Source organism: Neolamprologus multifasciatus, chromosome 11 (genome assembly GCF_963576455.1).
Source record: "Neolamprologus multifasciatus chromosome 11, fNeoMul1.2, whole genome shotgun sequence".
Lineage (NCBI taxonomy): Eukaryota > Metazoa > Chordata > Actinopteri > Cichliformes > Cichlidae > Neolamprologus > Neolamprologus multifasciatus.
In genome coordinates, this window is record NC_140449.1 from 16,320,457 (window position 1) to 16,332,681 (window position 12,225).

At 41.8% G+C, this 12,225-nt stretch overlaps 1 protein-coding gene across 2 annotated transcripts in view; it reads left to right on the forward strand.

The window, feature by feature from the left end:
• Window positions 1–12,225, forward strand: part of LOC146508028 (oxidation resistance protein 1-like) — a 102,088-nt gene that overhangs the window by 66,371 nt on the left and 23,492 nt on the right. The window lies entirely within an intron of this gene.

The window sequence follows — 12,225 nt, forward strand, 5'->3', positions numbered from 1 at the left end:
CGAGTTTAACGTATACTGGTGGATTTTCTCCTTCTCTTACCCAACACTACACGTGTTAAGGTTTTGCAATAAAGAGGAACTCCGACATTTAGCTTCCGCAACGTTTAACTAGTAAAATCTGACGCGTTGCTATATATTTTCAACTTTTATTTTTCGAGTTTTGCCAGCCATTTCCGCAGCGATCTATCGCAGCTTTCACTGCAGTCAAAAGTTACGCGTATTAAATGAAACTGAGCGTTTCCACAAAGATTCAAACACGGATTGACACGTTGCGTAACGACTGCACTTTTTAAGTTCCCAACTGTCAAGCACTTGTTGCTCCCAGCACAGCCCCGTCAGCTGACCCAGTCACTTTTAATGGGCCCATTAAACTCGCAACATTGGTCGTGTTGTCCTTGGCAGGGCCTCAAAAACATTACACAAAACAGTACACTTTAACCCAGCTAATGTTGTGTGGTCAGCTGGGTTAAAGAGCCATACTGCAGATTTATAAAGAACAGTTTAAGGCAGTGAGTAAAAAAGTGTGACCCTTAAACATTTTTCCACTGATCTATAGCTCAAAGCTAAGATTAATTTCTTCTGTGCCAATCACTGTACATCAGATTTTTTGCAGTACTTTACATTGTGCAATATGCTAAAAGAAAGAAGAAAGAAAGAAAGAAAAGGGAAACCAAGCTTAAGCTTCATGAGCTTTCACTGTGCAATGCACACATGATTTATGAAAAAAAGAAAACCTCCCAGAGTGTCCAGTCACAGGGCTGTATGCTTCCAGTTGCATCCCTACAGCTGAGCTCATGTTAATTAATAAGGGATCGGCTAGGTTCATGTCCTCTGTGGTTGCATTCTGCCTGTCCACATTGTTATGAGGACGCAGTGCATGTAACAAGTGAAGCATTTCAAATATTTCAGATCAGCAGGCAGTGCATGCTTTAAAGTATCCAGCCAGTGAGTGAACAAGTATGTCCTCAAGGCGTTTCACATCGGGGGAGTATCTCCATGTTAATGAAGATTGGATTTTTTTTCCCCTTCTCCCCTCCTCTTTCTGCTTCGCATCTCACACTTAATTTGTGATGAGACCCATCAGTGCCTCCTCTGACTTTGAATCAAAAGCGCAGAAATGTAGTGCCATTGAAGTGAAAAGCAGAAACGGCTCGGAGCTCTTGTCCCTCCTTTCGCCCAGATATCACACGGAAGGCTGTGCGCTGTTACTTAGAATTAATTGGTCGCTGTGAAAACAAGGAAAGTTGCAGTGTGAGGGCACGCTTCGGTTTTAAATGTACAGGAGGTTTGACGCTCGTGCAGAGTCATCAGGCTCCAGAGCTCGGTGGTGGGCAGGTTAATTGTTCGATCTAATTAGGACAAAGATTAATCAGATGCATGCTCTGCTGCTCTTGAAACGCCACGGATGGCATTCGGGTTCATTAGTAGTCCCCGTGCCTCTCTCCCTGTCTCTCTTGACAGCAGGGGTTGTTTGGGAGAGCAGGCTGCTGCCGCCCCACAAAGACTGAGACTAACTTGACGTGGAGTCAGGTTGTGGAAGCGTGCAGACGATGTTAGAGACGGGTAACTCTACTGTAGAACTTCTACAGGAACTGTGGGTGGGCAGTGTGCTACATTACAGCTCAATAATGGCGCAGTTGGTGCACAACTGGGCCAGTTTACCCTAACCCCTGAGTAACAGACAGCAACCTCAGCTATCTGTGCTCCAGCTGCTGTGTGAGGAATGAAACAGCCCTCTGTGAACTCCTATTTCTGGAGCAGAGGCCTCTCTGTGTTAAGTTACACGCGGCTACTCATATTTCATATTTAGTTTAATGATCAAACCTGGTTTGCCAAAGAAAGTCAAAGGCCTTTCCACATTCTCAACCATAATAGCCAAGTCAAACAAGTCAAAGTCAGATCTGTGAATAAAGTCACACTTGAGTTGGCGGTGTTCCTGTACTTCCAGTTCCAGGTGCCAAGAGGGGTAATTTCCTCAGGTAGAGTCTGCAGAAATGCACGCTTACTGAAAGCATTCATAAAGGGCTCGAAATGTCAGATTGTCTAGGAGAGTCCTCATGCACTTTACGATGTGTCAGTGGGACAGCCCTGAGACCTTAGTGGGTATTTGTCTCTAAGAGCTGATCCAAAGAGGCTAGAATAAGCCTTGAACTGAGACAAGCGTTGTAAGCTGCTTCTGTATACAACCAGGGGCATGTGTGATTAGTTAATGACATGATAAAGCAATGCCACCCTATCTCATAAACACTAGAAAGTCTAATCAGTTAACCTAATTATTCATATTTTATTGATATACAGTACAGCAAACCGTCGCCATCAGGAGCATCTCTCTGTCTCTCTGTAACAAAGTTGTAAAGAAGCAAGCTGGTAAGTGAAGCTTAAGCTAAGATGACAGAGTCAGAGTAAACTTTCACATATTTACTCGGCTGGGGCAATGTGTAACCACTTTCTGCACAGGCATGTGGACTTTAACCTTTAAGGAACAAAGCAAACTTCTACACACCATGTTTAAATTTGTTTGTTGAATTGCGCTCAATGTTGACTGTGTTTTCTGACTGCCATCAATACTAGAAACCGTTTATATATAACATATCTTGCATTTTTGAAGAAAATACTATGGGATGGTATAGTATGTGTAATATTAGTGTCATCCCAGGTACTTTTTGTGGTGTATGCTTTGTACTTTTACTGCCTTTATATAACAAATTAAAACAGGTTCTTGCCAGTACACTGCGCTAGAGGGAATTTAAAAGTAAACTACTTTCAGAGTTCTCACGCTAGGAAGCTTTCACACGCCCTCCCACTTCACAGTGCAACAGCCTCAAAACCTTGAACTGTGTGTTGGAGCCTGAGATGACGAGGGAGGTCGGCGGAACTGGGAGGTTTTCCGTCATGAGGATCAAAGAATAAACAATCAGAAGTGTAGCTTTGGTTGCTACACTTGAATCTTCTCAAGACATGTCCCTTTCTGACATAATAAGATGCACTGAGATGAAAAAGACATGCAAAAGCATTGTAAACACAAAGAAGTGCCACACCTGCAGACGTTGGGTCACATGCTACAGCTCAGCATGCTGTTTCAGATCGAGTCCACCAGCGATCCTGTTCAGCTGTAATCGGCGGCATGTGACACTTTCTGGATGTTTTGAGAGTTTGCACTAAGATAATTATGGCTGAAGACTAATTTGGATCAGATCCCTGAAACTGAGAGCTTTTCTGCAATATATAGTTCCAGATTTCTATTTTAAATAAAGTCTCAATTTAATAGGTGCCTGTGAACCGATAAAACAAAAACTGATGCATCATGATGATGCATGTAAAAAGGCCACAATTTAGCCCATAAAATCATAGTTTGTTTATGTTCTTGCAAGCCCTTAAACTATAAGGTAGCTTCTGCTGCAGAGTGCATTGTTTGTTGGGAACTGGAACACGTACATACAGCACTACTGGTAATTCAAACTTGAGCTCGTCTCTGGCTCTGCTGTCACACCGAAGTGGCCACATAAACAGATTGTGCGCCCAGACTGTATATTAATAGCAGATGATTCATCTGTGCCACGGTCCAAGAGCAGGTTTGTCCTCACGACTTTGAACTCTTCAAAGCACCTCCAGGTTGTTTCACTCCCCCCTGGGGTTTTCACTTATTTGTCAGTGTTCACGTTCACCCTTAGGCTGACACCGACTCCACTGCAGTTATCAGGATGATTCAGAAAGTGCAATCTGCTCTCAGTGCTGTAATGACTGATTTTAATCACCTTCATTTCCAAAAACAGTCCTTGAGCAGTTTGTATTAGCAGGTCACTCGCCCTGCATGCTATTATGAGGCACTCCTGGGAATTTTGATGGCTCTGTCAGGGGAACCTTAGTGGCAGGAGTCCCCGAGGGATCGGCCGACCGTGGCACTGAACACCTGCTCTGCACTTGTGTCTAGGGTTTAAACTAATGACCTGTTTCCTGACCCTTAAAGAGTTCTTCGCCCATGCACGTTGCACTGCATTTCAGAGTGTAATGACCACTGTCTTTCACCAAAAGAATGACAGAATAATGTCAAATAAAAACCTGCAAAATGAGATCAGTTTACGAATAAATACATATCCAGATGAAAGGTAGAGACACTGGTGAGCACTGATGAGAGAGGAGAGCTGACTGGGCCAGATGATCTTTTTAACAATGTGCTGAAAGGCCTGAAAGGTTTGAAATGAGATGTCAGCGTGCTGAATAACATTATGTGCTGTATTCCTCGGATGGCGGTCTTGAGGTTTCAAGACAGCAGATGTTTGAAAGAGGCCAGATGAAGAGCACAAATGCAGAGTACACTGAGGCTTAAGGGGAGGTAATTACAACCTGTTCTGCGTGACTCAACTGCTTCTTCTGCATCTTCATCACTCCGGCTGAAAAGAGCACCCAGCCTGAGTAAACATGCAAGGAAGTAATTTCTCTACTTACTGAAAACATCACAAAAACAAAACCGGAGGCTGTTAAAGAGCAGTGATGAGCAGAGTGATGTCGGCTGGAGTTTTCATCTTTTCAAAGTCTCATTTCACTTTAGCATTTGCAGACTTTCTATGTGTAGTTTGTCTGAAGCTGCCGGGCTTTGTTTTTTGGTGCCTGTTCGTGGTTTCTCGCAGTCTTCCCAACACTTTCCCCATCTGTAATAAGCCAAGCAGTGGGGAGTCTGTGCAAAGAGCTGTTTGATCTACTGTACAGATGATGCTGTCATTCCCCCTGCTGGATAGTGGGGAACACCTGGTGATGTCACTCCTCATGGTGGAAAAAATAACTCACAGCAAAGTAATCTTTACCGAGCTTTAAATTGTATTTACTTTAGAGTGGCATTTATACATGCTGGTTAGTAAAGCATGTGTGTACCAGCCCCCAGATCAGGGTTCTACTTTAAATAATTGAGTAATCATGTTGCTGCTAATGCACACAGATAATTCCTTTTGAAGCTTCATTAAGATTGCTTGGCTTTTTCAAGAACCTGGTAAAACTGGTCTAAATGTAGTCTGACATGCTTGTTGTGAGAACAGTTAGTGCCTTTCTCTATTGTCCCAGTCAGCTGATCTTCCTCTGTCCTCTGGGCTCAGAGCAGAAGCAGGATTTTATTAATGCCCGCTGTACCTAAACTGTTAAAGTCAAGCATTAGGCTAAATTCTGTTTATGCAGATATTTGGTTTCGATCCAGATAGAACTGGAATACAGGGAAAAAGCTGGAGAGCTAAATAATACAGACCAGGCATTAAAGTTGAAATGTTTCACTCATTAATTAAAGAAAATAACTGCCAGATTAAAAGGGCTTTGAAACACATTGTTAGCTGCAGCTGTGCTGTTTTTTTACCAAACAGTCCAATGGAAATATTTGCCGTTTCAGTAAGTGCACTGATCAGTGTGCTCTTTATGGCTTCAATCACTATCTGTAAATGTTTAACAAAGCACTCTGACTGTTTGGTTTTTTACCCATGGTTTGAAATGATCACATACAGTTTGAGGAAAAGAGAAACTAAGGAAAAAAACCATAGCTATACTCCTTCTTTACCTCCTCTTCCATCGAGGGTTTCAACATTATAAAAGATAATCATTTGTGCATGAAATAGTTTGTGCTTTGTCTCATCCCTCCTGTGTGATAGTTAGTCATGCAGACAGATTTAAAGAGACGGTGTCTTAATTTTTCCCCAGTGATCTCAGCAGACTTGTCTGGTTTAATGGAAAGTGAGCTGCCTGTGTTGGTGGTGCTGTCTCTGTTACTGGTTGGCTATTACAGACTGTGGTTAAATAGGAGGAGCACTTTACATTACTCACTTAGCTGACTACCTTTATTTAACCGAGTGAGGATGTTAGATTATTAACTGAGATATAGCTAACATTACTTCAACCTAAAACTTCTCATCCAGGATTCAAACACTCCTGTGTCACACTTTATATTGTAAGCTAAAGAATGCAGAGAAACCCCAACAATCAGACGACCTCCTGTGAGCAAGCATCTGGCAGCAGTGGGAAGAAAAAACTCCCTTTCAACAGGAATAAACTTCCAGCAGAACCTGGCTCAGGGAGAGGCGGCCATCTGCAGCGACTGACTGGGAGTGAGACAAAACAAAAAGACACACTGTGGAAGAGAGCCAGAGATTAATAATAACTAATAATTAAATGCAAAGTGGTGTATAAACACACAGTGAGTGAAAAGAGGTGAGTGGAGAAGAAACGCTGTGCATCATAAGAAGCCCCCAGGACCCTGTGCCTATTGCAGTGTCTCACTGTACGCGTTAGCTAAAAGAAAAGCTTTAAGCATAATCTTAAAAGTAGAGAGGATGTCTGTCTCCTGAATCCAAACTGGAAGCTGGTTCCACAGAAGAGGGGCTTGAAAGCTGAAGGCTTTACCTCCCAATTTGCTTTTAAATACTCAGGAACCACCAAGCAAGCCCGCAGTCTGAGAGCAAAGTGCTCTATTGGAGTGATACGGTATTATAAGCACTTTAAAATAAGATGGGCCCAATTATTCAAGACCTCGAATGTGAGGGGAAGGATTTTAAATTTGATTCTGGATTTAACAGAGAGCCAATGAAGAGAAGCCAGTGTGCTCTCTCTTTCTTGTCCCTGTCATTACTCTCACTGCAGCATTTTGGATCAACTGATTTTTAAGGAGCTTTTAGGACAACTAGTGCCCATTTCAGTGGACGATACCATTAATTTTCTCAGTCAAAAACACTTCTATATAAATATTCCAATACCACAATACCAAATGCACAGTAAATATCCCTAAAAAACAAGCAGTCGACGTATGAAGTAATCTCTTTCAGAGAGGTATATGTTGGTAACCATTAGATTACAGGCAGTGATACTTTAAGCTGGGCATACACTGTGTGATCTTTTCAGTCGCGTTATTCAGCTCCTGCTCAAACTGTACGATTGACTCGCAGGGGTTAGAAGTTTGTAGGTCACGATGCAGGGTCTCACACTATATGGCCCGATGCTCTGATGCGACCTGAGTGCTCACACTGTGCCTCCATAAAATGAAGGTTATAACAGAAAATCTGTCGCTCACTCTCCCTCTCTGTCTTTCACTCACACAGACAAACCACCACCATCAACTTTGCTAAATTGCTACTGAAAAACATTGAGCAGGCAGCTGTGATTGAGCAGCAATGTAGATCCAACTATTTTCACGGTTGTTGTGGTCGTGATAATTTTGTGAGGCCACATCAAAAAGGCTGAGATGAGCTTGCCAAAGTTCTACAAGTTGTGCCTCCATCGCTTGTGTCCAGATCACACGCTGCACTGCTGTGCTTCTCCGTCTTTTCACTTTCATTTCTGTGTTTGCGCGTGCGCAGTGTGAGAGGCTGCGGTGACACCATCACGACAGCTGACGGGACTTCAAACAGGTTTGATTTTCTTACGACCAAACGATTGATGATCAGGAGATGGTCGTGAGGTGTTAATCGCTTCTCGTTACCCCACGTATACTACGCGATGCACGACACACGATGAAGGCGAAACTCAGACCGATCAACAAAACGGTCGCACGAAAATGAGCCAAAAATCACACAGTGTATGCCCAGCATTAGAGGAGCCATTCCCAAACCAGACTATTCCTGTTTAAATGTACTTATTGTAAATAATTGCTTGTGGTTCATGTGCAGGTTTGTAAATCCGAACCATAGTGAAATATTTTTTCCACTTTTGTTTTTATAATGAGAATAATTTGTTGCACTCTAGATACGTTCTTGTTTATGTTGAACACAAAATGAATAAATTGGGGAATAAGCTGGTTTCATGACTTCTTGTCCACCTATTAAAACTTTTAGAAAGAATTGTATAGGGTTGCTGGATGTATGATACTGTTATACAGCAGTCCAACACTGAGTGTGCAAGTGTTGCTGTAGTTTCCCTTACAACTCCTATTTTGTACTCTTTGCATTTGGCCTGATTTAAACCTAGAACAAGTCTGTTTGCTTTTAAGAACAAGTCCGTTTGCTTTTGGTTCAATAAGGAGATCTGATAATGCACAGTTTGTGTTTCTCATCGCTGAGCTCATCACTTCTCCTGCTATTGATCGGTGCTGTAACCTCTGAGGTTAGTGTTGCTGCTGTGGTGCAGGGTGCCAGGGCTCCAAAAGGTGACATAAACCAATAAAGACGTGCTTCTATACTGCAAAGTTAGACTACACAAGTGTATGTGCCAACCTCACTGTCTTTTCTGTCATTTGCTTCTCTGTTAAGGCAATCCAAGTGTCTCTTATACTAATAACTAAGTCTAAATACACTTTATAATAACTGCACTTTTTTTTAAAGATCATAACAGATAAGTGGCAGCATTGCCTTACACTAAAAGATAAGTTACAGAGTTGTTGTGCAAGCTATGCTGAGTGAACATTATGTATGTATATATGTGTCCTATCCATCGATCTGGCTGATGCACCCGGCACACACACACACACACACACACACACACACACACACACACACACACACACACACAGAAACCGTCCACCCCTAACTTTGACTTGGAAAGATATATTGCTCAAAGTGCAATAACCTTAGCAGCAACGGGTGGGGGGATCTGAGAGTGATTAGTGAGCTGAGAGGCTGAATGTATGTGACAGCAGGACCTCCTGGTTTCAGCTGCGTGAACTGTGGATCAAAGTGCTTTCACTACACGTTAGCAAGAAACTAACAGCTGCAGAATTGTTTGCCAATGCCTACTTGCAAATATGCTAGATGCCTGTGTTGGGCTTACCCCTCTACTTGTGAACAGTGGAATTTATCCTGTTAAAAGATGACTAGTTTGGTCTCTAAACACTCAAAAATGTTAATATTCGAAGGTTTTTGAGGTTAACATTAAGGCTGTTAATGTTTTCTATAAAAATCAGTTGTGTTGATAACCGTGCTGGAGGCATAGCTGTCTGGATGACAAGAGTAGTTGCTCCATAGCTTTGGTCTAGATCAGCCATTCCCAGAGTCCAACGTGCTGTGGCCCAGTTACAAACCAGAAAATCCCACGGGGATCACCCAATCCTAAATCATCACTGTGATCAAAGCACAAGAAAAAGTGAAGTATTTCTTAAATTGTATTAAAAATCACTTTGGGAATCACTGGTCTAGACTGAAATGTGCTATAAACCTGGTGGACTCCTAATAAACTTTGTGATGACCCTCATGGACCAGGAGGTGATGACTGCAGCTGAACTCAGACATTGGACCGTCAGGAAGAAGTCCTCACAGAAAAACATATGTTAGCAGCTTATTATTTGGCAGGTAAGACAGCACTGCCGTAATAACTAGCAATTAAGGTGTTTATTAAACATTTTTAATCAGGAAAGTGTTTACTGAGGTCATACTGTAGAGAAAAGGAGGCGAAGGCTTGTTTCTCTATAGACTGAGTTACAGCCAAACTTGTTTTTGGAAGCAGCCATCTTTTTTATATATATCTATATATATATCTATATATCTATCTATATATATCTATATATCTATATATATCTATATATCTATCTATCTATCTATATATATATATATATATATATATATATATATATATATATATCTTGTTTGTTAACAGAATTAGATCTTTTTTTTTTTTCAAATTCTACATTTAATGAATGTTTGTATACATTTAGGGTTAACTTTTAGTTTGAATACTTGTTGTTACTGAGGACACATTTCAGCCAGCGCCAAAAAAGCGCACCAAGGCCAGAGACCCAATTATAAAGCTCATTATGATCACAGTGAGTCAGTCATTTCGTTCTGAGCGATATCATTTTCCCACCAGTTGAATCTGCTGGTGTGTAATGCAGACGGTTTTGCCACTGAGTCCTTTCAATAACACCTTTTCTCTTTAAGTCTGCATCAGGTTCGTCACTATGGAAACAGTCATGTCCACGCTGTCAGAATATTAATTGAACCGAGTGTGTGTGGTTTAGCACTGACACACCTCGGTGTCTGGGTTATAGCGTGCAGAGTGTGGAAAGGGAGGAATTTAGGACCATATTACCGTACCAGCAGCTCAGCGGGGGTGTGATTAGTTGACACTGGGAGAGTGTTAATGAGAGGACAGGGCAGATCCGCTGCCTCCTGTTCTGGGGTGGACATAGCCACACATAAACACACCACACACACACAGAGAGACACAAAACTGCAGTTCAGCAAAGTTTCAAATAAAGGCTGAGTGGTGTATAGGCTGGCCCATGGAGGCTGGTGGTTTAATATACTTTGGAGCTGAGCGGTACAGAGAGCGCTGGCAAAAGGGTGTTGCCTGTCACACTGTTTTCTGTGTGTTTAAGTCAACAGTCTCACGGCACTCATCCACTGTATATTCATTACAGTGTAAAACCTGCAGCCTATCACTGTCACACAACAATAATAGCCTCCGCTATACACTACTGGTCGCACTTAGATTCTTCTCAGCGGTATTCATTGGAGACAGGGGGAGTGTTGATTACAAAAGATGAAATTTGCTATTGTTGTTGTGATTTTATGTTACCGCAACTTGCACGGTGAGAACAAATTATAGTTTAAATAAGTGTAATTACTTCCCCCCAGGTTGGAGACGTTTAAAGTATTAAAAAGTGTGCAGAAGAATTGCTTTGCTTTATCAAATATGATGTGGCCATCCAGGGGCCTTCTAACCCCCATCAGAACTACTTTAGCATGTGAATAATATCAGTTTGCATGTTGTGCTGTCAATAATGGTTCAGTGAGGACTTTGTGTGTCCGACCTTGTTTGTGATGGAGCCAAGAATGAATTGAGATGTTGCTCTCTCTCTCTCTCTTACTGTGTGGATGGAGCTTTCTGGGCTCTCTGCACAGGCCTCTCAGCTCTCTCAGTGGAACTACATCAATACTTTGCTCATAGTGGGACAATACACTTCAATGTACAGCTCTGTAGCTTCAATGTATAATAGATGACTTCCCGTTCCACATGAGACAGAGGCCCACAGCGCTTGCCACTGCGTTTCACCATTATTAAGTTGCCATGTCCAGCTAAAAGCTTGGTGCCAAGATAACAGCAGCGCCATCCACCTCTAAAATGGGATTTTGTCGGCATGTGTGATAATCAGCACTTTCTCGCCCCTGTTTTGTTTTAATGCATATTTCAGTAACTTGATGGACAGTTCAGAATCTCAGCGTGCCTGAATAAGAGTTTGTCATTGCATGATGGATTCATAAGTGATTTTGATGGATCATTTGCCCACTGTCAAATACCAGGTGCACTCATGGCAAAGTGCAACCTCCTCCCCTTCTCTACATCTGAACATATATCTGTATATATATGCGCTCACCTCTGCAGGGTGTTGATCTGTTTGAGCCTGCCGTGTCACCACTTGTTTAGTAACACAAGGCAGAAAATCAAAACGGCAAAGAAACACTGTTTTGTGTTGTGAAACAGGCCTGTAATCTTTTTAACCTGACCCTAACATTGGTTTTTGGATTTTGCTGTTGCTACTGAGCTGTTTGGACTTTGTATTTATAGGCTATGACAAGCTGTGCTAGAGGGCTGTCGATATCATTCATTCCCTTTAATACAAACAGATGTGTCAAACCTTATTTAATGCCTATTGAAGTCTCAGATTTCCCCAGCTCTGCCCACTGTTTCTATCAGAGTGAATGCAACAGCCACAGCATTGGATGCAGGTATAGTTTTGAGTTGTTGCAATGAAACTTCAGCAAATTGGACTAGCATGCCACATTGTTTTATTCGCTTTGATTTTCACGGTGTCTTTGAATTTAACTGTCAGCTCTGTAGGTTGATAATTTTTATTTCCATCAAACCATGTGGCAACCTTTCATTCCTAACACAGTACCCATTATACTCGATATCCAACCTCGTATCTAACCGAAACATTCTGTTTATTATAATCACTGCATTGTGATTTTAAATGTAACAATTGATTGAAATCCAAAACCAAAACAGTGATTTACAACAATACAATAGTGTAAAGAGACACCATTGGTAATTGGCTGTCAGTCATTTACTGTTATTTTTGATCAATTTTCTTTGTAAGGGTAGCTGTAGCTAGGGATATATATATCGTTTCTTTCATGGTGTCGCAAAATAAACTGTTTACGACAATATTTTTTCATAGTTTTGATGGTCTCTGTAGTGGCTATATTAATTTCTTAAAGTTCTCTCTTATATTTAAAATGACCACACTACGGACGGACAAGCGACTGTTTTTACACGTTGTCGTTAGCAACAATGACGGTAAACCCAGCGTGTGGCTCTGCTGTCTGC